The sequence below is a fragment of the Gopherus evgoodei genome, chromosome 3 (assembly GCF_007399415.2).
Source record: "Gopherus evgoodei ecotype Sinaloan lineage chromosome 3, rGopEvg1_v1.p, whole genome shotgun sequence".
In the NCBI taxonomy this organism is placed as follows: Eukaryota; Metazoa; Chordata; order Testudines; family Testudinidae; genus Gopherus; species Gopherus evgoodei.
Window position 1 is genome coordinate 198,633,377 of NC_044324.1, and position 22,621 is coordinate 198,655,997.

The following is a 22,621-nucleotide window of genomic DNA, read 5'->3' on the forward strand; positions in this document are numbered from 1 at the left end:
GAGAAAGGGCAGATACAGGGCACCTCTGAACACTCCGTGCAGAACTGCCTGTCCTGACCCACAGCCCCTGTTATCCCAGCCCTGGGCTCCCCTCTCACTGCTCTGCCAGTGCCCCTCACTCCCGATCCACAGACCTCCCCCGCTGTATCTGTGACTTCTGCTACTAAACCACCAATGCGCTGACTCCTCTTGTGAGACATTTCTCTGCACAATACTGCTGCTATTCCAGTTACTGACTCCAGGAAACATTTTCCTTAGCCTGGTTCTGTGTGTCACTGGTTTCTATAGCAAAGATCAGTCCCTGGCCCTGTGGCCCAGACATCCTCATTCACATCAAGCTTCAAGTTGAGAATCATTTCCCATTCCCGTTCTGTGGGAGGGGAGACTTTTAAACACGCTCTCTGTGCGAATGCACATGGCTAAGTAAAGAGAAGCAACCCAAAATCCCCCCTGTGCTTTGGGAACCAGGTTTGCGGTGGGAATTCTGTAATTCAGATGACTTCATGCCTGAGCATTGTGATTCTTTACCAGTTTCTCTGGCAGTGGGGCAGTTTTGTGCTCACAGCTGTGATGGCTGAGTGGTTAAGGCGTTGGAGTTGAAATCCAATAGGGTTCCCCTGTGCAGGTTCAAATCCTGCTCACAGCGAGGCCTGTGTTTTAGCTACTCTCTAACCCGGTCAATACCTCTCTACAACCCCCTGAGACACTCTCAATTCTCTCCCCACCCCAAGTAAATCCTGTTCTGCTCCTTTCATAGAGATTCCTGGGACACCACTTCTCAGCACCTGAAGCCTCTGGCACTCACCTAGTGCCCCATAGATCAGCCATAGCCCTGGTTCTGCTTCTCTCTCTAGCGTGCGAAAGGAGCAAAGTCAGTGACTCCATGCGTGCTACAGGGCTGCAGACCCAACAGAGAGAAAAAAAAAAGGAGCCCAGCATCCATCTCTGCCCCTGCACCTCCCACCTGCTAGCAGGCCTGGCTGATAAGCTCCTCCTCTTCTCCTTCAGCGCCTCCTGCTGGCCATTGATGGGGTGTGCTGGAGGAGTGAGGAGAGAAAGAAGTGGGGCAGGGTCGGGTAGGAAGAGATTTGATGGTTTGGGGGCAGGGCCTGTGGTGGAGCAGGCATTGAGCACTGCCCGGGAACTCTCAAAGTCAGCACCTCTGAGTGCAGAAGCCTTCCCTGAGTCTGAGCTGCCAGGATCCCTACCGCAGAGTCGGTGCCACAAGTCTCAGCCTCTGTCCCACACATGGCTCTGGGCACCACCAGCAATCATTTGGCTCCTGGCACACAAGGCAACTTAAAAGCTGAGTCCCTGGACAGCAGCTCAAACCCTGGCTCCTCCCATTAAGAGCCTGAGGCTCTACTGACTGAGCTAGCCAGGCTTGCTAGGAGCCTCCACCCTTCCTCTTCTTCTCCACGGCCACTGCCAATTCCTCCTTCTCTTCCTCTCTCCTGCACCTGAGGGTCACTAAATCTCCTCACCTAGACAGCCAGCCCATCCACTGCACCCCAATCCCCCATGCCTGAGCCTCCCTGCTAAAGTCCTGCACCTGGCTCCATAGAATTAATTCTCACGTGTCACTGGGAACTCCACTTCTTGTGCCCAGAGAGTCTCGGCCCCACTCAGTAGAAGACCTGAGAAACACAGTGTCTGCCTTTTCTAGAGAAGTGCTTGGAGGGGCTTTTCTTCCCTGGCCTAATGGATAAGATGTCTGACTTCAAATCAGGAGATTGAGGGTTTAAGTCTCTTCATGGTTGTGTTGCTGCAGTTTTACCTTCGTGCTGAAAGTCCTGCTCCCTTCAGGGCTGGAACCTCTTCTTGGCCGCTCAGACCAATGCTCTGGTTTCAGCTAGAGTCCTGGGAAGGAGTTGGGGGTTGGGTGTCACAAAGGCTTGGGCATGAGCCCCAAGTCCTTCCAGTCTAGCCTTTGCCCTTCCTGACTTGCCAAAGATAATGGGCGGCTGCCCGGGCTGGCGTGTAGAGCAGTTTCCCTCTTCCAAGTGTGCGCCTGTCCCTGTGCTTGAGGGGGCTTGGTAAATAGCATCTTAGGAGCCTGGGTGTTTCTCTGCTTCTCGCCGGCTGGGGAAAAGCCTCTTGGGGTAAAATCTGCTGCCCCACGGCAAAAGTGAGCACTGTGAGTGGGAACAGACAGAGGCCACACCAGGGGACTGGCACTGCTTTCCTACCTTCTTCTGATGTTGGCCACAGAGCATCAGCAGTCGCCCTGCATGCTGATCTGTGGGTCGCTTTCAGTGGGTGTTTGGCATGGCAGGGAGCAGCCTCGCTGGGGGTCTTTGTGGCTGTCTGCTGGCCATGCATAGGCATGGTTCTCCCCTCCTCTTGCCCCGCCTTCAGTTGCTCTGTGGCTTATAAACCTTCCCTTGGAGTTGTCAGCACCAGTCGCCTTTGCTCTAGGTGTCCGGAGAAGGGAAGCTGTGAGGGGCTTCAGGCTGGGCTCCGCCTCCCTCCTGCCAAGCCCTGACTATTAATCCCGGCCCTGGCACTCCTTTCATCAAGTGCCACGTGGGTCAGAGGAAGGGTGTGGCAGGAAGCACAAGGGCCAAACTTGTGGGCATTAGGTGAAGCAGCAAGAATCCCAACCAGGTCAAACCACAGAACTACAGGCAGCCATAGCCACCTCTGCACCCCAATCCATTGCAGCCATCTCAACCAAAGACCTGGCTCTAGTTTGTGTGAGTCACCCAGCAGGAGGGAAAAGACTCAGTCTTACACAACTGGAGACAGGGAAATCGAGCACTTTGAGCTCCAGGGCTTTACCACAAACCAACACAAGGTCCCACTGACATTTGAGCTCAGACTGCAGGATTCAGAGTCCTGAGTGCTGCCCATTACACCATGGGACCAGCTTGTGCTGCTTTCTCTGGCCATTGGTGACCCTCACGGGGCTGGCTCGTGTAAGGGACTGTTGGCCCTTTACTAAAATTTAGTGGAGTTATTGGTTGGCTAGTTCCCAGTCCCAATAGAAGGGGGAAGAGTCAATGGGAAATCAGGCCCCTGAGACTGACGTGCCCCTGGGGCAATGGTCACAAACTGGTAGGGAACACGTTAGAATTTGTTAATGGAGAAAAATTCCCGGTGAAAATTGGCAAAGCTGTGAAGATTTTGAAACATTCCAGTGAATTTACACATGAAGATACAAACAGAGAGACAAACACACAGAGAAAAAGAGAAAATCACAGACTGCACAGGCCCACACAGACATAAACAAAAACCAAACCCACACAAACCCACATAGCACACAGAGGCATATACACAAAAGGGAAAGCCACACAAAATATAGAAAGAACAAATCCACACCAAAAAACACAGCAAAAGCCCACAACAAGAAAGCACAAAACCCACATACCAAAAGAATACTAAGCAAAAAAACAAGCTGTATGCAAAAATCATACACACACGCACCCAAAACTATGCCAGGCATCCACCAAAATCACGCAGGACCAACATGCACATCAACATGACAGACGAAAACCACATCAACATACAGAAAGCCAGGCAAGGTTTGGGTCTCACAGCAAAGAGGGTGAACACACAGCTGGTTTGGGGAGCAAAGACTGAGGGGGAGTCAGGGGCAGTGCTCAGGACTCTGCCTGACCCCTCCCTGAGGCAGGTGGAGAGCAAAGCCTGGTAGATCTGTGGAATTTGCCCTGCTCTCTGTAAAGTAAGGGGACCTCAGTGTCTTCAGAGCTGCAATTGTATTTTCTGAAGGGCAAACTGATTGGTAGAACCCATTTGCTTAAAGAAAGCTAGTGCTTCAGGTGAGGTTTGAACTCACAACCTCAGCATCACTGCACTCAGCACTGTTACTATAAGTCCTGTACACTAACCCATTGCCCCTCTGAGGGGCTTGCTTCCTTGATTCATGGATGAATTAGGAGTTGAGGGGAGTTGCATTAACTAAAACAAATCCATATTAATGGCTGCTGAATGGCAGCAGCAAAGGTGGGGAGCCTCCTTCTGTGTGATAGAGCTGGTTCCCACCTTCTGTTGCTGAGGGGAAGATTGGTGCTTTGAACCTACCCAGTGCTGGAGCGTCCCATGGGTGAGATTAACAGAACTCAAGAGGAGAGAAGGAAAGGGAAGGCAAGTCTTTTCTAGTCCTGCCTAGCTCCATTGGTCTTCTGCGGCCCTTTCGGCTCTCTGCTCCCCTGTTGGGGAGATGCAGAGACAAGCCCCCATCTGGGTGAGTCACCGAGAGGCTGTGTCCCATGGAGCATGTGCGGGAGAGGGGGAGGGTTGGATTGGGCTCAAGGGGAGAAGGTTGTGTGTGACAGTGTGTGGGGGAGGGGGAGGGTGTGTTCCCTAGGATATAAATGATGGAAAACACAGGAGTAGTGACAGTGAAGCCCCGTGTCTCAGTATTATGACCCTGTGTGGTGCTGCCATTCACTTTCCCCTCCTATGGTCTCATCTTTCATTGAATCCAGCATTTTTTCACCTGTCATCACCACAGAGGTGTTGCACATGCCTCAGATACAGAGACGCCAAGGACTGGAACTGATTTCAGCTGCAGGACAGCTCTGCTAGGTCTTTATACATTTGCACAGGAAAATGCTGAGTGTTTAAATTCATTTCAACCATCCCCATTCAGCGAACTACTGAACATACTGGAGATGGGTCTGGAAATCGATTTTCATTCAAAAAATTTTTTCAAGGGAATCACTTGGATTGTAACTAGGAACCTATTATCCTGCAGGGAAACATTCACCCACTGATCTATACTCGCAACAAAGAATGTCATGTATAGCTCAGAGCAGGAACAGTTTTTAACCTAGGGGTTACTAAACTTTCTCTCTATACAAACACCACAGCTTACAAACTCCCCACCCCCGCTCTGTGTCACCAGAGCACAACAACAACTCTCCTTGGAGCACACACGGCTCCCCAGCTCCCTGCCCGTCAGTCTCTCCACCATTGCTCCAATCCCTTAAAGCAGGGTCTCAACCTCAATTTACCTTAGGGCCAATGCCAGTCCTCCAATCCTCGCAGTGAGCCAATAATGTCACTCATACTACTCAGAACCTGCCCCCCAAAACTCTGCCTCCCATCTGCCTAAGGCTCTGGGAGGGAAATGGGGGGAGGAGGTCTAGGGTTCAGGCCCTGGGTTGGGGCTGGGGATTGGGGTGCAGGAGGGGTGCAGGCTCTGGGGGGAGTTTGGGTGCAGAAGGGGTGAGAGGCTGGTCTCTGGGAGGGAGTTTGGGTGGGGGAGGGGTTCTAGGGTGCAGGCTCTGGGATGGAGTTTGGGTGCTGGGTGCAGGCTCTGGGCTGGGACAGGGGTAGGAGGAATAGGAGGAGGGATGGGGGTGCAGGCTCTGGAAGGGAGATTGGAGCAGGTGGGAGGGGGTGTGTGGAGGGAGGAGGTGCAGGCTCTGGGAGGGAGTCAGGGGTGCGGCGCTTACCTGGGGCTCCAAGGCGGGGCAGGCTGGGGGGCCTTCGCATGCTGCTGCCCCCAGGAATCACCCCCACAGTGTCCCATTGGCTGCAGAGGCTTGGATGGGGGCAGCGCGTAGAGGCACAGCTCTGCCCCGCCCTGCCATGGGGAGGGGCCAGCAGCCACTGGAGTGAGCAGGCAGATACTGCACTGCTAGGGCCCCTGGAGGGGAGCGCCTGGGGACAGCAGGTGGGGCCAAGGGAGTGAACTGGTCCTAAAACTGCTGAAGCCCCATGGGCAAGACCTGGGAACCAGGACTGTCAGCCAGACAAACACATTTAAGAGGAGGCGTCCCTCTCCCTGTCAAAAAATGATCTTCCTCCTTTAGTTCAGTGACAACCTGAACTGTTCCTTATCCCGGCAGAGCCAGAGGACTGAAAGCAGCAACATCAAACCCTTGTGTAGCTCGCAGGGATGGACATAAACACTCCCTGGTATCTGAAGAGACGTTCAGCTTTGCCCTTGGTCAACTACAAGGCGAAAGGGAAAGGAGGTGGCGCCAGATATAAAAAGTGAAAAATGACACATGATAGTTATGCCAATGGTGGCTGCAAAATCTTTTTATGTACTTCTACTTATCATCAGTGTATTGTTTTCTCTGGAGTCTAGGCCTTGACAAGAAATTTGTACCTTGATAAAATAATCAACTGCTCTTGCTGAAGGCAATGGACTTAACACCCACTGGGGTGTCCCTACACAGGTACAAGTACTAACAACATGGCTGCATTTTGGCCATAGTTTTTAATCAGGGCAATAAATTGAAACAAACCCCTGTTAAATCATTTCCCAGCCTGAGTCCTTCACCCACATTCCTTAGGGCATTGGGTCACCATGTGGACGTTTCATTTCCCACCTCAATTTCACACAGAGAGACAATTTCCTTTGCCCAGATCCATGAACAGCAAAAAAAAAAAAAAAAAAAAAAAAAAAAAAGTGTTGTACTTGTTGGGGTGGATTCTTCTTAAGGCTTCCAGGCACCATTTCACCCTTTTGTTCGTCCCTGTGTAATAACAGAGCTGATTAAGACTCACTGTAGAGTCTTGCTGCAGACCCACAGATCTGAAATCACTGATCACCAGGTCTAAGCATTAGTCCTGCTTTGGGACAGTGTCTCTCATCCAACAAACTAACCAGTCTGCGCTAGCAGTGAGGCTCCCACACTAACAGATGAAATTAGGAAGAGTTGCATGAAATGCAGGGACCCAGGGGTGCCTGAACAGGGGGGAACAACACCCCAGAACTTTTAAAAATGGGAGAGCTCTGCCTTGCCACGTTGTAATGACCATAAGGGAGAGTGAGGGGGGAGGGGGCAGAGAGCAGTGAGCAGGAGGTGGGGTCTTGGGGGGAAGAGGCTGCACAGGAGCGGGGCCTTCGGGAGAAGGTGTGGAGCAGGGGCGTGGCTTCGAGTGGAAGGGATGGAGCTACTGTTCAGGCTCTGGTGGCCACTACTTTTAGGGAGCCTGTTCCGCTCCTGGAGGGACCACAAGACGTCCCAGAGCAGAGAGGGTGGCCAACAGAGCGGTGACAGGGTGGAACGGGAAGTGGCCAGCAATGTGGCCAGACAGCGGACGGAAAAAGGGGCTTTCCCCCCAGGAAGTGAGAGGTGAACTCTGGGTTTTCATTGACCCAGGGCAGCAGCTGTGGATGAGGTGCAGTGGAGGGAGGGGCACATCCAAAGAGCTTTTGTTGTCTGGATTTAAGAGCTGGAGGCAAAAGACCACTGCCCAGCGCACTGTGGGTGGGTGTTTTGCTCATAGTGTTGTGTTATGAATCCTGATTGTGGTGTTTTCCCAAGTTAATACAAGGTGAGTTTCCTCCTTTTCCTTAAGGTTTCTTTTCTACACTCAGTGCGTATGAGTGGGGAAAATATCGCCTCTTAGAGGCACCCAGTGGCCAGGGCTAGTTTCCCCAGGCTACTGAGTGGGGGCTTAAGCAGATTGTGTGTTGTGTTGTTGAAAAGGAGCCCCAAGCACCCAGACAGGGAATTGTAATTTCAGCCTTCAGAGTAAGAGACGGAGGTGCTGCCAGCTGAGCTAGCCAGGCCGTCTAAACGTATTAACCCCTTTCACCGCAAGAGCAAACGCCGGGTACTTCTGTGCTTCTCAGCAGCTGGGAAAGAGCCTCTTGGGGGAAATCCTCCCCTCCTCTTGCCTTACCCTCAATTGCTCTGTAGCTTTTAAGCCTTCCCTTGGAGCTGTCAGCACCAGCTGCCTCTGCTCCAGATGCCCAGAGGAGGAGAGGTGTGCTGGGGTTGAGCCTGGGACTCTTCCTCCCTCCTGCCTATCCCTGACTATTAAACCTGGGCAAGAGGAAGAGGGTGGCAACTGGATTGTCGACATGCTCTCTTTCACGTAAATCAGTGTGACTCCTGGCCTATCCCTGCAGAAAGGTGTACTGCATCTGTGTCTGGTGTGAGCTCAGATCAGAGGAATTGGAGGCTACCTCGTGCCCTCCACTGGTTCCACTATGGAGAGACATGTCCTCTAAACCGACCTCACTACAAACCTGCACCAGGGAGTGGTCATCATAGTAGAGTTTCCTCTGACAGTTGGGAAGATGGGACCAGCAGTCCTCAGGCCGTCTGACACAATTAAAATCCACCCCTACACCAAACACTGTGTAGTCTAGAGGAAGGGAGCCAGTTCCTTTCACACTTTAACTGAGGACCATAAACACTAATCTAGTGATAACAAGTGCCATGGAGCACTGCAAATGTGAAGAACAAGACTCCAACCTCATCATTCTTCCCTGGCCACGAGGGCCAGAAAGACAGGCCCTTCCTCCAATCACCTTCTGCCCATCAAGCCACCCTAAAGTTGTTAATGTGCATTTCCTGAATGCACACCATGTCCAAGTCCAGCTTCTCCAAGTCACTGAACATCCTACAATCTCCTCCTGGGCCTCCAGTCCCTGCCACATTCCACATGGACACTTTTACAGATGCCTCTTCCCCAGTACTGCCCTCGCGTAGCTGTGGAGAGGAGCTTTTGTCCCCAGTCCCTGCCTCCTCTGGCACCATCTCCGAGGGCCACCCTGCCTCACTCTCTTCCCACCATATTGAGTCAACCAATAAGTCGCATGGGAAATACAGGTCCCGTCTCTGATTTTAAAATGTCAGGTGGGCCAACTGGGGCAGAAGTCCATGCTCCATTGTCTTGTTGGGGATCTCAAAATCAGGGATTCACCTCAGGTAAAGGTGCTGCTGCGCTCCCAGAAAACAAGCCACCACCGCACACAGAAAGACAAAAGGGCTGTTAAAGCCAAGGATTCAAGCAGGGACCTTTAGATTTTCACACTAATGCCTACCTAACCGAGCTACTTTGGCACTTGTATGATGCTGTTTTGGCCTGCTGCTTCTCTCTCTGGAATGTTTTTGTCAGCCATGGCCATGGCACACAAAAAGGACGTCATTGTGAGTGGCCCACGAAGACAAGATTTACTTTTGCCTGCCTTGCTCAGCTTGACTTGCTTCCTCACACCATTCCTGCCTTAGTTCTCTGGCTGACCTGGTGGCAGAAGGGGACTGGGGGCCAGTGATGCGGGTAGGAAGTTGAGCTGGACCATGAGCTAGACTAGACCCTGACAGTAAGAGTCTGGCCACCACTTGCTGCCCCACCTTGTTATCCTGGCTTCCCCCACTGGACGTCATTTAGGAAGGGAAGTGGGGCTTCTACCTCCCCTCCCCGATTTTCACATCACAGAGGAGCACAAACAGGAAAACAAATGGCTGCTCCATACTTCTCCCATGAGAGGAACCAGACGACCTTAGCTGTGGTGAGTAAGAAGTGTCTGTTGGCTGACAGGGCCTGTCCTCGAGGAGCTGGAACAGCAGCTGACACCTCCCCCTTGGCTCCACGCTGTGGTAAATGCTCATTGCCTGGCTGCCTGGGTGAATGCTGCTCTGGGCTCTGGAGAAAGTCTGTATTGGTCTGTCAACCCCCCATCTTCACTGAGCCAGTCTGGTAAGGTCTCAAGTGCCCCCTCCGGCCTGGCAGCTGAGAGTCTGTGCAGATATCAACCCCCCTGCCAGCCCCACAGGCAGCAGCAGTGCCAGCCCCCCCAGCACCACAGGGGCACTCAATGCACTTCCTGTGGGGAAATGGCTCCTTGGCATCCAGCTGCTAGAGTGAGAGCCAGGAGAGAGCAGTGTCTGGCTCACCTTGGGGGAGAGAAGAGACCTGATGAGAGCTGATCTTCAGTCTCCCTCGCAATACTGGTCAGTTTTATTGCCACTGTAATAGTCAGTGCTTCCCTTCAGGGCTGGCTCTAGAAGGGTGCAGGATCTGGGACAAATCCCCCCCTTTCTGCCCTTCCCCACTCCACCCCTTCCTGCCCTGCATCTTCCTGCTCCATTCCTCTCCCTCCTCCCCACTGAACAGCTGATCACTGGCAGGGGGAGGTGCTGAAGCGGAAGAGCAGGAGCTTGTCCACAAGGCCTGAAGCAGGGTCACAGCTGGCTGCCAGTGGGTGCTGAGCACCTTTTTTTCCCCCCCCGTTGGTTCTGCAGCCTCATTGCACCCATGCATTCACTGACTTGGCTCCTTTCATGCTCTAAAGAGAGGAGCAGAACCAGGGCTGTGGCTGATCTATGGGGCACCAGGTGAGTGGCAGAGACTTCAGCTGCTGAGAGTTTGCCTGACACCTCAGGGACACAGTGTTAGGTGGTGTCCCAGGCATCTCTATGAAAGGAACTGAGCAGGATTTACTTGGGGTGGGGAGACAATTGGGAGCATCGGTTTGTATAAAGGTATTGCCTGGGTGAGAGGTTGTGAGCAGGATTCAAACCTACAGAGGGGAATACTATTGGATTTATCAATTCTAACACTTAACCACTCAGCCGTGAGTATAATAAAGCTTCAATACCACAGAATAAATAATCATGATGAACTGGTCAATAATCACAATGCCCAGGCTTGAAGATTTCCCACAGGAAACCTGGCTCCCAAAGCACTGGGGGGGATTTGGGGTTTGTTCTCGTTGCTTAGCCATGTGCAGTTTCACAGACAGCGTGTTTAAAAGTCTCCCCTCCCACAGAGCAGGAATGGGAAATGATTCTCAACTTGAAGCCTGATGTGAATGCGAATGTCTGGACCAAGGGGACAGGGACTGGTCTTTGCTAGAGAAACCACTGTCAAGTTTTGGCAAATTAGGAAAAGTCAGCAAATAAAAACAACCTTAGGTATCAGTAACAGCTACAGATTGCAAATTCCTATATGTAGCAGTTTCTGGCACTACACCTGTGCAGCTCTGCTCCCTGACTCTTTGTGGGATCCTGCTCTCTCCTTAGCTCCACCCCATTCTGGCCCAGACAGTTGCAGCTCACACAGAAGATGGGACTCCCTCATTTGATTGTGTGAAAGTAGAATGAATTACATTGTGAAAATAGAAAGTATTAAAGAAATGCTGTCTGTACCTTTACGCAAAATCGTTGGAATGCTGCAATCCAGGTGTCAGGAATACAGACATTAACACAGAACAATTGCACCGTTCAAGGGCAATTGGTGAAGTATTAGCCTTAGATCGATAAGAGTTAGTAAGGAAGTAGGATATGCATGCTGTGCCCCAGGTGAATTTTACTGTTTTGCTTTCTTTGTTCCTTTGTCTAATTCCTGCTCTTTTATCTGTATAAATAAGATAGTTTGTGTCTTGCATGGTGCTCACATTATCTGGATGTTATTAGCAGAGAGCTGTGCTAATAAAACAGAGTGGTCTGACAAACTGTGAGTCCTGAGTCTAACTTTGACAGGAGCGCCTCCTCTCCCTGGCTCTGCTAGGGGACTGGGGAGCGTCTGTTCCTGCGGGGGGGAGGGGCACTGGGTTCCCTTCCCAGCTCTGCAATGGGACTGGGGAGAGTCCATTCCAGTGAGGGCAGGGTGCTGGGATCCCTCCCCAGATCTGCCAGGTTACTGGGGGGCGACCATCCTGCAGGGGCGAGGCGCTGCCTTCCCTCCCTAGCTCTGCGAGGGGACTGGGGAACAGCCGTTCCTGCGGGGGAGGGGTGTTGGGTTCCCTCCCCAGCTCTGCGAGGGGACTGGGGACCGGCCGTTCCTGCGGGGGCGAGGCGCTAGGTTCCCTCCCCACCTCTGCCAGGTTACTGGGGGGCGGTCATTCCTGCAGGGAGCTGCCTTCCCTCCCCACCTCGGCGAGGGGACTGAGGAGCCGCATTCCAGCGGGGGTGGGGCGCTGCTTTCCCTCCCCAGCTCTTTGAGTAGACTGGGGACCGGCCGTTCCTGCGAGGGCGGGGCGCTGGGTTCCCTCCCCAGCTCTGCGAGGGGAGTGGGAAGTGCCCGTTCCTGCGGGGGTGGGGCACTGGTTTCCCTCCCCAGGTCTACGAGGGGACTGGGGACCGGCCGTTCCTGCTGCGGTGGGGCGCTATTTTCCCTCCCTAGCTCTGCTAGGGGACTGGGGAGCGGCTGTTCCAGTGGGGGCAGGGCACTGCCTTCCTTCCCCAGCTCTGCGAGTGGAATCGGGAGTGGCCGTTAATGCAGGGTTGGGGCGCTGGGCTCCCTTCCCAGCTCTGTGATGGGATGGGCAGTGTTCGTTCCAGCGGGAGCGGGGCGCTGCTGTCCTTCCCCAGCTCTGCCTGGGGACTGTGGGGCCGCCCTTCCAGCAGGGGTGGGGCGCCTCTTTCAATCCCCAGCTCTTCGAGGTGACTGGCATGTGGCCATTCCTGCCAAGGCGGGGCGCTGCCTTCCCTTCCCATCTCTGCGAGGGGACTGGGGAGCAGCCTTTCCTGCAGGGGCGGTGCGCTGGGTTCCGTCACCAGCTCTGCGAGGGAACTGGGGGGCGGCCGTTCCAGTGGGGGTGGGGCACTGCCTTCCCTCCCCAGCTCTGCGAGGGGAATCGGGAGTGGCCGTTAATGCAGGGTTGGGGTGCTAGGTTCCTTTCCCAGCTCTGCGTGCGGACTGTGGAGCGTCCGTTCCAGTGTGGGTGGAGCGCTGCCTTCCTTCCCCAGTTCTGCGAGGGGACTGGGGAGCGGCCGTTCCTGCAGGATGGGGGCACTGGGTTCTCTTCTCAGCTATGCGAGGGGACTGGGTAGCGGCCGTTCCTGCGGGGGCGGGGAGCTGCCTTCCCTCCTCAGCTCTGCGAGGGGACTGTTGGGCTGCCATTCCAGCAGGGGTGGAGCGCTCCTTTCCCTCCCCAGCTCTGCAAGGGGACTGTGGAGTCACCATTCCAGCGGGAGCGGGACTCTGCTTTCCCTCCCCAGTTTGGCGAGGGGACTGGGGAGTGTCTGTTCCTGCAGGGGCGGGGCACTTCCTTCCCTACCAAGCTCTGCCAGGGGAATGGGGAGCGTCCGTTCCTGCTGCAGTGGGGCGCTGGGTTCCCCTCCCAGCTTTTTGATGGGACTGGGCAGCTGTCGTTCTTGCGGGGGTGGGGCGCTGGGTTCCTTTCCCAGCTCTGCGATAGGACTGGAGATCAGCCGTTCCAGCGGGGGCAGAGCGCTGCCTTCCCCCCCAGCTCTCCCACGGGACTGGGGAGCAACCGTTCCTGCGGGGACAGGGAGCTGTGATCCCTCCGCAGCTCTGCGATGTGACTGGGGAGCAGCCGTTCCTGCTGGGGTGAGACGCTGGATTCCCCTCCCAGCTCTGCGAGGGGACTGGGGAGTGGCCGTTCCTGCGGGGACGGGGCGCTGGTTTCCTTCCCAGCTCTGCGAGGGGACTGGGGTGCTGCCGTTCCAGCCGGGGAGGGGCACTGGGTTCCCTCCCCAGCTCTGCATGGGGACTGGAGAGCGTCCATTCCTGTGGGGGTGAAGCACTGTGTTCCCTCCCCAGCTCTGCGAGGGGACTGGGGAGCGGCTGTGTGATGGAGTAGTTGCTGTCTGTGTGGGGGATGGGAGAGCCGGGGATGTGTTTAAGTGAGGGACAGGATCTTTTAAGCTTGTAACCTGAGCCAGGTAGGGGGGAGGGGGTTAGCACCTTGGCCTGGGAAGCTGGACAAACGCATTGGCCGGCTGGAGGAGGGGCAGTTCAGTTTCGGTTGTGGGCTGGGTGAGGGGAATTCAGGGAATCCTATGCTGGATTCAAGCACCCTGAAACTCCAGGAGGACTCGAATGAGGGGTCCTGACTGTGCCTGCAAGCTCTGCTGTAACCTGCATTCCTGTTGTCCAATAAACCTTTTGTTTTACTGGCTGGCTGAGAGTCACTGTGAGTCCCAGGAAGAGGGGTGCAGGACCAGACTTCAACAAACTCCGTGACAGGTTGTTCCCATGGGGGCAGGGCACTAGGTTCCCTCTCCAGCTATGCCAGGGGACTGGGGAGCTGCTGCTCCTGCGGGAGCAGAGCGCTGCCTTCTCTCCCCACCTCTGCGAGGGAACTGGGGAGCGGCCGTTCCAGTGGGGGCGGGGTGCAGCCTTCCCTCCACAGCTCTGCGAGGGGAATCACGAGTGGCCGTTAATGCAGGGTTGGGGCGCTGGGTTCCCTTCCCAGCTCTACGTGAGGACTGGGAAGTGTCCGTTCCAGCGTGGGCGGAGCGCTGCCTTCCTTCCCCAGTTCTGCGAGGGGACTGGGGAGCGGCCGTTCCTGCAGCATGGGGGCCCTGGTTTCCCTCCTCAGCTATGCGAGGGGACTGGGTAGCGGCCGTTTCAGCGGGGGCGGGGAACTATGTTTCCTCCTCAGCTCTGCGAGGGGTCTGGAGAACGGCCGTTCCTGCAAAGGCAGGGAGCTGGGTTCCCTTCCCAACTCTGTGAGGGAACTGTGGGGCTGCTATTCCAGCGGGGGTGGGGCGCTGTGTTCCCTCCCCAGCTATGCCAGGGGACTCGGGAGCAACCGTTCCAGCGAGGGCAGGGCACTGCCTTCCCTCCCCAGCTCTGCGAGGGGACTGGGGAGCGGCCGTTCCTGCAGGGGCAGGGTGCTGCATTCCCTCCCCGGCTCTGCCATGGGACTGGGGAGCGGCAGTTCAAGCGGGGGCGTGGCACTGGGTTCCCTCCCCAGCTCTGCAAGGGGACTGGCTAGTGGCCGTTCCAGCGGGGGCAGGGTGCTACCTTCCCTCTCCAGCGCTGGGAGGGGACTGGGGGGCGGCCGTTCCACCGAGGGCGGGTCGCTGCCTTCCCTCTCCAGCTCTGCGAGGGTACTGGGGAGCGGCCGTTCCTGTGGGGGTGGGGCGCTACCTTCCATCCCCACCTCTGTGAGAGGACTGTGGGGCCGCCATTCCATCAGGGGCGGGGCGCTGCTTTCCCTCCCCAGCTCTGCGAGGGGACTGGGGAGCGGCCGTTCCTGCAGGGGCAGGGTGCTGCCTTCCCTCCCCGGCTCTGCCATGGGACTGGGGAGCGGCAGTTCAAGCGGGGGCGTGGCACTGGGTTCCCTCCCCAGCTCTGCAAGGGGACTGGCTAGTGGCCGTTCCAGCGGGGGCAGGGTGCTACCTTCCCTCTCCAGCGCTGGGAGGGGACTGGGGGGCGGCCGTTCCACCGAGGGCGGGTCGCTGCCTTCCCTCCCCAGCTCTGCGAGGGGCTGGGGAGCTGCCTTTTTTGCAGGAGTGGGACGCTGCCTTCTTTCTCCGGCTCTGGGACGGGACTGGGGAGCCGTCGTTGCTGAAGAGACAAGGCGCTGCCTTCCCTCCCTCACTCTGCGATGCTACTGGGGAGCGGCCGTTCCTGCAGGGGCGGGGCGCTGCCTTCCCTCCCCCACTCTGCAAAGAGACTGGGGAGTGGCCGTTTATTGCGGAGGCAGGGCGCTGGGTTCCCTTCCCAGCTCTGCCATGGGAAAGGGAGCTGCAGCTCTAGCGGATATGGGGCGCTGAGTTCCCTCCCCGGCTCTGCGCGGGGACTGGAGAGCAGCCGTTCCTGCAGAGGTGGGGCTTCGCCTTCTCTCCCCAGCGCTGCCAGCGGACTGAGGAGCGGCCCTGTGACGTTATGAGTATTATATATTATATCATTGAAAGGCGGCAGGGCCAGAAACAGTTAATTAACTCACCTCACCGACTGACCTGACCCATGGGTGAACCTTAAGAACTGGTTAGCAAGTTATGTAAATGAAAGAGCTTTGAAATGCAAGTCTGCATTGTCAGAGGTAGAAGGGGAGATGTTTTCTCAGGTCTTGTGATGTAAGCAAACAAGTCTTGTCTATTGCTATAGTTTTAATTCAAAGATCAAAATAGGAATATTAGCATTTATGATGATACTCGAGTGAACTAGTATTATTGTCTATATGTCTCTTTGAAGGTTGGGGTAACCTGTATTTGAACTGTTTAATAAATAAATTACCCTGTACTAATTGCCAGGATGTTTGGAAGGAGAGATAAGCCTATTGTTTTCTCAATCCAAAAGTCTGCTGGAAATGTGTAAGAACCCTTGGACACCATCCTCCTGGATCTCAGATCTGCTTTGGGTTTCAAGAGGGGGAAACTTTAAGCCACAAGGATTGAGATCCCCAGTCATTGACTGGAGCTACCCTGAATATGGAAACTGGACTATAACCTATGGACTATTTCTAAAAGGACTTTTGGAACTAAAGCTCACCTCTGCTATGCATCTGAACCTCAAGAATTGAATTCAAGTCTGTATGTATATTAATCTTTTAACCAACTCTCTCTTTTTTCTTTTTAAATAAATTTTAGCTCAGTTAATAAGAATTGGCTGTAGCGTGTATTTTGGGTAAGATCTAAATTATAATTGAACCTGGGTATGTGGCTGATCCCTTGGGATTGGAAGAAACTTTTCTTTTAAATGATGAGATACGATTTTCAGGAGTCATCATCATATCTCACAGGTGTGTCTGGACGGAGGCCTGAGGCTGGGCACTTTAAGGGAACTGCATTGTTTGGACATCTAAGTAACTAGTGAAGCCCTATAGAAGCTGTTTTGTGCTGGTTGGTTAATCTAAGTATTGAAACAACCAACAGCATTTGGGGTTTGTCTGCCCCGTTTTGTTTGCAGTTCACCCTGACTGAGTGACCTCAGTCACAGTCCCTTCTTTCGGGGGCGGGGCGCTGGGTTCCCTCCCTGACTCTGCCAGGGGACTGGAGAGTGGCCGTTCCTGCGGGGGCGGGGCACTGTCTTCCCTCTCCAGCTCTGCAAGCGGACTGGGGAGCGATCGTTCCTGCTAGGGCAGGGCGCTTCCTTCCTGCACCGGCTCTGGGAGAGGATTGGGCAGTGGCCGCTCCTGTGGGGCCGAGGCGCTGCCTTCCCTACCCAGCTCTGCCAGAGAAATGGGGAGTCGCTGTTCCTGCGAGGGCAGGGCGCTGAGTTTTCTCCTCAGCTCTGCAAGGAGACGGGGTAGCGGCCGTTCCTGCAGGGGTGGGGCACTGGTTTCCCTTCCCAGCTCTGCAAGGAGCCGGTGTAGTGGCCGTTCCTGTGGGGGCGGTGTGACGTTATTGATATAAACTGGGACCATATAGAACATGGTTGCAACCAAGGTCCTGTAGCAGCACCATATCTTATGTAAAGGGGGTCATATAAGGTGTCTTATACCAGGTTATGGTTTGCTGGTTATGATTATGCTGTCTGTATGTCTGTATCATTTTGTAGCTGAAGTTATAAGTATTAGCTGTACACTGTCTGTATTTCAAATTGGTGCTGTAGTTCTGGGTGACACCCCAGACAAGTTGGTATTAGCTCTGCCTAGCCTGCTTGATGGCCCATTAAGGACCATCAGCTACACAACTGACCCATTGAGAGGAGGCAGATACGGCTTGTAACTCAGCAGGGTGTGCAGGGATTTGCCCATGTGACTCCAGACTCCATTTTGCTGTAATTTTCCACAGTAAGAACAAGGAAGTGTTCTTACACCTGGAAGAGCCTATATAAGGCTGATTTCTCATCTCCATCTTGTCTTCAATCCTGCTTCTTACGTCTGGAGTGATTTCGCTACAAACTGAAGCTCTACACAAGGGACTGATGACCCATCCTAGCAGGGGATGTTCTCCAGAGACTGAATTTGAATCTGCAGTGGAGAGGTTACCACCACATCACTCTGTAATGGTTTTGATTCTTCTAGAAAAATTCAAAGGCACAGTAGATCTGTCAGTGGACAAGGGAGAGGTTACTAGCACTTCACCTTGTACTTTTTCCCTACTATCCAGAAGGCACAGTGGAGCTAGAAGGAGAAATAGGCTAAGCATCAATAGGAGAATTCTCCCGAGGTGGAGAGGGCTTTCTGCAGTGAGAATCATGAGTCCAAGCAGTCAGCCTTCGGCACTTCACAGCGGTGTTGGTAGTCAGCAGGGCTTAATAAGGGCCTTTTCAGCATGGAGCCAAAGCAGTCTTTCGTTGGTGGACCTTTACATCAATCCAGTTTCCTGGTTCCAAGGAATGACAGGGCTGCTAGGGTGTTTGGGTAGCGCTTCCTTACCTGTGAGAAAAGAAACCTAACTCATTTCCTTAGTGCCTGGCAGTGTTTTGCAAACCTTATAGCTGCGTGGGCATATTCAAGCCCTCCTTTTCCTAGTTGTTAGCCAAGTCTTAACTGTGAGCAGTGTCCTTGAATGGAGTCAGTGTCTTATCTATAGCCTGAGCTTGCTAGCTAATTATTTTTTTCCGTTAACTCATTCTATTCATTGTCCTTTTTCCCTTCTTGGCTTCTTTTAACCTGCAAAGGAAACTTCCACTTTTCACTTATACACCTTTTTCCCAACAATGAACACATAAACATTGTCATTATACAGTACATTAGTCTTATTATTCAATATATGCCACACACACCCTTTTACTAAAACAACCTTATTACAGAACTTTGGAGCAACAAGCTAGAACAAGCACACCCACTTGGAGGAGTTCATCAATTCAACCTCTAGTCCAATAGCTTTCCACCATCCCCAGCCGCCTGGCTAGAAATCTGAGGTAGCCAGAAAGATCCCATGTACAATATGGGGAGTGGGTTAACTTTTCATGTCTTTGCTTCCAAAGACTGTTGATATGCAAATTTTTACAACAATTTTTGCAATTAACAATTTGGCCAATGAAGTTTCTTTTTCTTACTTAAGGAAATGCATTAGACTTCAGTATATCACATTCTTCTGATTTATCCAAACACTTTGTATTCCAAGTTGAACAAGACAAGTATCTGCATTTTAATTTAACCTTTTTGTTTGATTTTAAACTAGACTATTCTATAAAAATATTAAACACAACAATTCTGGCCACAAGACAAACACCACAAGACAAAACATAGAACACAAAACATATTTCCTATTGTGCCAGTAAATGCATGGTATGTTGAATGCTGTTCAGCTGGCATCAGTTTTCTCTGGTTATCTGAAAGACAAAAAAACAGAGGTCTACCCCTTCTGGGCAGACAATCATCACTTAAAATATACAAATACCCTTGTTGACTTCAGACAAAACAGAGGAATTACCCCATGTTTTCTTGTATTTGTTTCATAGGCAACCCAGGTTTTCAATTACATAACACTGTATACATTCTTCAGCTAATTCAACTAAATTGTTTATAGCCAAATCAAATAATTGCGAATCCAATAATTTCTTTGCCTGAATTTATTTACAAAAATTTCACAGACACCAAGAACTTTCTTCTTTAGCATTTTTACAAAATTCAACTGCTGTTCCCTCCAGCAACTACAGAGTTAATTTCTCACTCTCCCTTAAATCACTTGCTTGTCTCCCAACAGCCACTTTTATCAACTTAACTCACCATTCCAAGTAAGTCCTGGGTATTTGAAATCCCCATGCTTACACTTACTGACTCCATCCTTCCACTACACCCTTAAAGTTTTCCAATCTGTTTTCCAATCTCTCTGTCTGTTGCCTGCCCATCTGGGCCGATCCTGCTTTTCTTGCTGAACCATCCCTTCCATGGGCACCAACTTGTTCCACTACCAGTTTAGCTAGGAGGGTAGGCTTCTCAACTAGCCATCATGCCTCCTGGTCTCTTCCCTTAAACATTCTTACTCACAAGACTACCCGAGTCCTCCCTCGTGAGGCTTGCCGCCTGGACAAAAACACATGGCCCACTGGGCAAAGGCCATTTATTTAACATATAATCCAAACCCCTTTAGAGGGTTTACCCAGAGACCCATCCATCTGTCTGCTGACACTTAAACAGAAAAGAGAATTACACAGAGAGCAGAGGAAATTAGTCTAAGCCAGGCTTTCCCATTTCTATACACTGACCACTACAGGGGACGGAACAGAAGGATCTCAATTTGATCTCAGAGCTTCCTCGCACGCATGGCTTCCACTCCGAGGAATTACGAACGAGAGGTTCAGTTCTGCCCACACTCCTAACTCCCAAATGAATAGAGCAGAAAAACAACAGTAACCGGCTAAACAGAACAGAACCAGAACCAGATAGCGTTTCCTTATCCTATTAGGGCTCACTTTTAATTATGCAGTTCTCAACATATAACACCAACAGTACCAAGCAAAACAAACATAAAATAACAAGGGTAAAACAAATAGATGGTGTAAGTTCTCCCCCCTTCTTAATTGCTCACCAAACTGTGACAAATTTCTGTTACCAATTTATCCCTCGTGTCAGGTGATCAGGCTGACACTACAGGATCATTGGGGGAAGATAAAGAAAACACACCATATAACTGAATTTTAAAGCTTCATTAATTCAGGAAAAACATTAATGCCCCAAGCCTGAAGCCCCTTTCATACTCACAAACGTACGTCCAGACTGGCTACTTCTGTGTATAATGTTCAGACAAGGGGGAGAGGTGGACGGGAGATAATCCTGTATACAGCTTGTCCAGAATTTCCAAGATGCTTCCGCTCTTGGGAGGGCTGTTCTTTTACACCCTGGAATCTCCTGCGGCATTTCTTTCAGAGATTCCAGTCCAGGTCGGCTGTCTGTGGCTTCTTTGGTGTCACCAAGCCACACCGGCTCCGGGGTCACAAAAGCACACTGGGCGTCGGTCATCACCGCAATCTGTTGATCTCCAGGAGGGATCTGGGCAAGGCTAATATTAGCCTCGAGCCCACCCAGGGATGCCAAACCTGTTGCAGGCACAGAGGATGCCTGAGGCAAGCAACAGTGCTTTGTTGCCCAGAATGCGAAGCGCCAATGAACACACACCAGGGTGGAGAATCAAGCAAAGTTTATTTGAGATCTCAAAGCGGTGCAAGGAGACGAATGCCTCAAATCATGCACCACTACACAAGCGGCTTTTCCCTTTTTATAAGTTTTTTTTTCTCTTTCTTTTTTCCTCCCCCCTGTCCTCCTTCCTCCCCCTGTAGCAGTTACATAAGCGCAGGTGCATTGAGTAATCTTGGCCACTGCAGCTTGTTAGTAAGTTTTCTTCTGCAAGTTATCTTGTCCTTCTGCTAAAGGTGCACAGGCCTTATCACCACTGCTTTAGACCGGTTTTAGCTGTGCTGCAACTGATAACTTACTGTTACGCATTTAATTTCACAGCTGCTAGCTTTCTAGATCAAGCAGAGTTCAACATGGAGGAGCTTTGGTTCACTGAGGCCTAGATTTATGCCTAGTGACACCAACACACCTCACACTACAACTTTTGCACAATATTTGTTGCAAATATATAACAGTGGTGGCAGCAATGATCTATATGGTCCTAGTTGATATTAATAATGTCACAGCCTACAGAGAAGTGAGAGGGAGGCGTCTTCTAGCCGGCGTGTCTCCTACATTTCTCCCTTGCCACTTGGGCGGAGGCGAGAATGGAGCAAAACATGCCTGGCTGAAGGTTTTGCGTTCGGCCTTGAAGATTAAGCCTGAGCCTCTGTCATGGGTGCTGGGAAATGGATTTCTGAGTTGCATCCAGCACAGTCTTCGGGCCTGAGCTGAAACCACTGAGGCCAAGAGAGATGGGTTTAAGGTAGCTTTTGAGGCTCCCAGCAGGTCTTGAGGAGCTCAAAGCACCATCCTTTCAATTAACAGCAAAACACACTGACCCATTGCACCACAGAGACACACATCTGCTGTTACCAAGGCTGCTGCCTAGCAGCCTGCACATCTGCCTGCCAGCACTAGGGCTTGCAAGGCAAATATGGGTGCTGGACGTAAAGAGCCAGTAGAGTGACACAGCAGCTCTAGTGGGGGGTGAAGGCCAGGAGTGAGGGGTTCAGGGCATGGGATGGGGGTCCGGGCTGGGGTAGGGGGCTAGGGATGCAGGAGGGGGTGAGGGCAGTAAAGGGGGTTGAAGGCCAGGAATGAGGGGTTCAGGGTATGGGAAGGGGCTCCGGGCTGGGCAGTGGGTTGGGGCGCAGGAAGGGGTGAGGGCTCCGGCTGGGGGTGTGTGTAACCTTCCCCTTTCCCTAGCCATGTGTCTGAGCCACCAGGGCCAGCACATACAAGGCCTTGCTGCTGAAGCACTGACAGTGTCCAGTGACGCTACACCTGGCCCTCTACTGACAGCTCAGGGGTTTGGCGTCCTCTGGCACTGAGATGCCACAATAATTACAGGGTTATTTCTAATGGGTTAAAGCAGAACTTGTGCTGAGATTAACACGTCCCTCGTGGGTCCGGGGGTTTTACAACATGAACTGGCTTTGCGTGTGGGTACAGTGCATGTGTTTGAGTGATATTAGCACGGCTGAAACACACAACTCCCCATCCTGGGGGTTTCCATCCCGCCTGATTCCTTCCATGGGGGGCGCTGACCCGGCTCCTCTACGGCCAGGTGCCCTGATGGGCAGCAGTCGGGATGTTGGGAGAGGTTCTGTTTTCTGTGACTAGTGACAGCCCCAAAGTGACTCCCACCAGCCCCCATTGCCTTGCACTGCAGCTGCCAGTCTCTGAATCCTGGCCTGGGATTCGATTGGAACGAGGCCCTTGGGAGGCCCTTGGAACGAGTCAGACACTGCAACATTGTAGCCAGAACATCCATGTCTAGATTTTAAGGCCAGTCAAGACAACTAAATAATCCTGTCTAACCCCCATTCACTTGACAGGTCACAAAGTCACCCCTGCACTGAGCCCAACAACCGAGATTAAACCAAAATATTCCAGCCCTTAGGAGAATATCCCGTTGTGTGCCACAGACGGAGCATAGGAGAGGCAGAGGGGTACCAATACCGGAGGCCCCTACACTGGAATTGATTTGGTGAGATGTACCCAGCTGATCTGGGCAAGTGACTTGTGCCCCATGCCACAGAGGATGACAAAAACTCCAACATCCCTGCCAGTGTGAGCTGGGGGAAATTTCTTTCTTGACCCCAGCAATGGAGATCAGGGAGACCCTGAGCATGAGAGCAAGGCCACCAGCCAAGCACCAGAGAGAAATGGTTTTCTATCTCACCGGAGAGC

At 52.7% G+C, this 22,621-nt stretch overlaps 1 non-coding gene across 1 annotated transcript; it reads left to right on the forward strand.

The window, feature by feature from the left end:
* The first annotated feature begins 564 nt into the window (after positions 1 to 564).
* TRNAS-UGA lies at positions 565 to 646 on the forward strand. Its single transcript has one exon. It is a non-coding gene; the product is annotated as a tRNA-Ser (tRNA).
* The last annotated feature ends 21,975 nt before the right edge of the window (positions 647 to 22,621 follow it).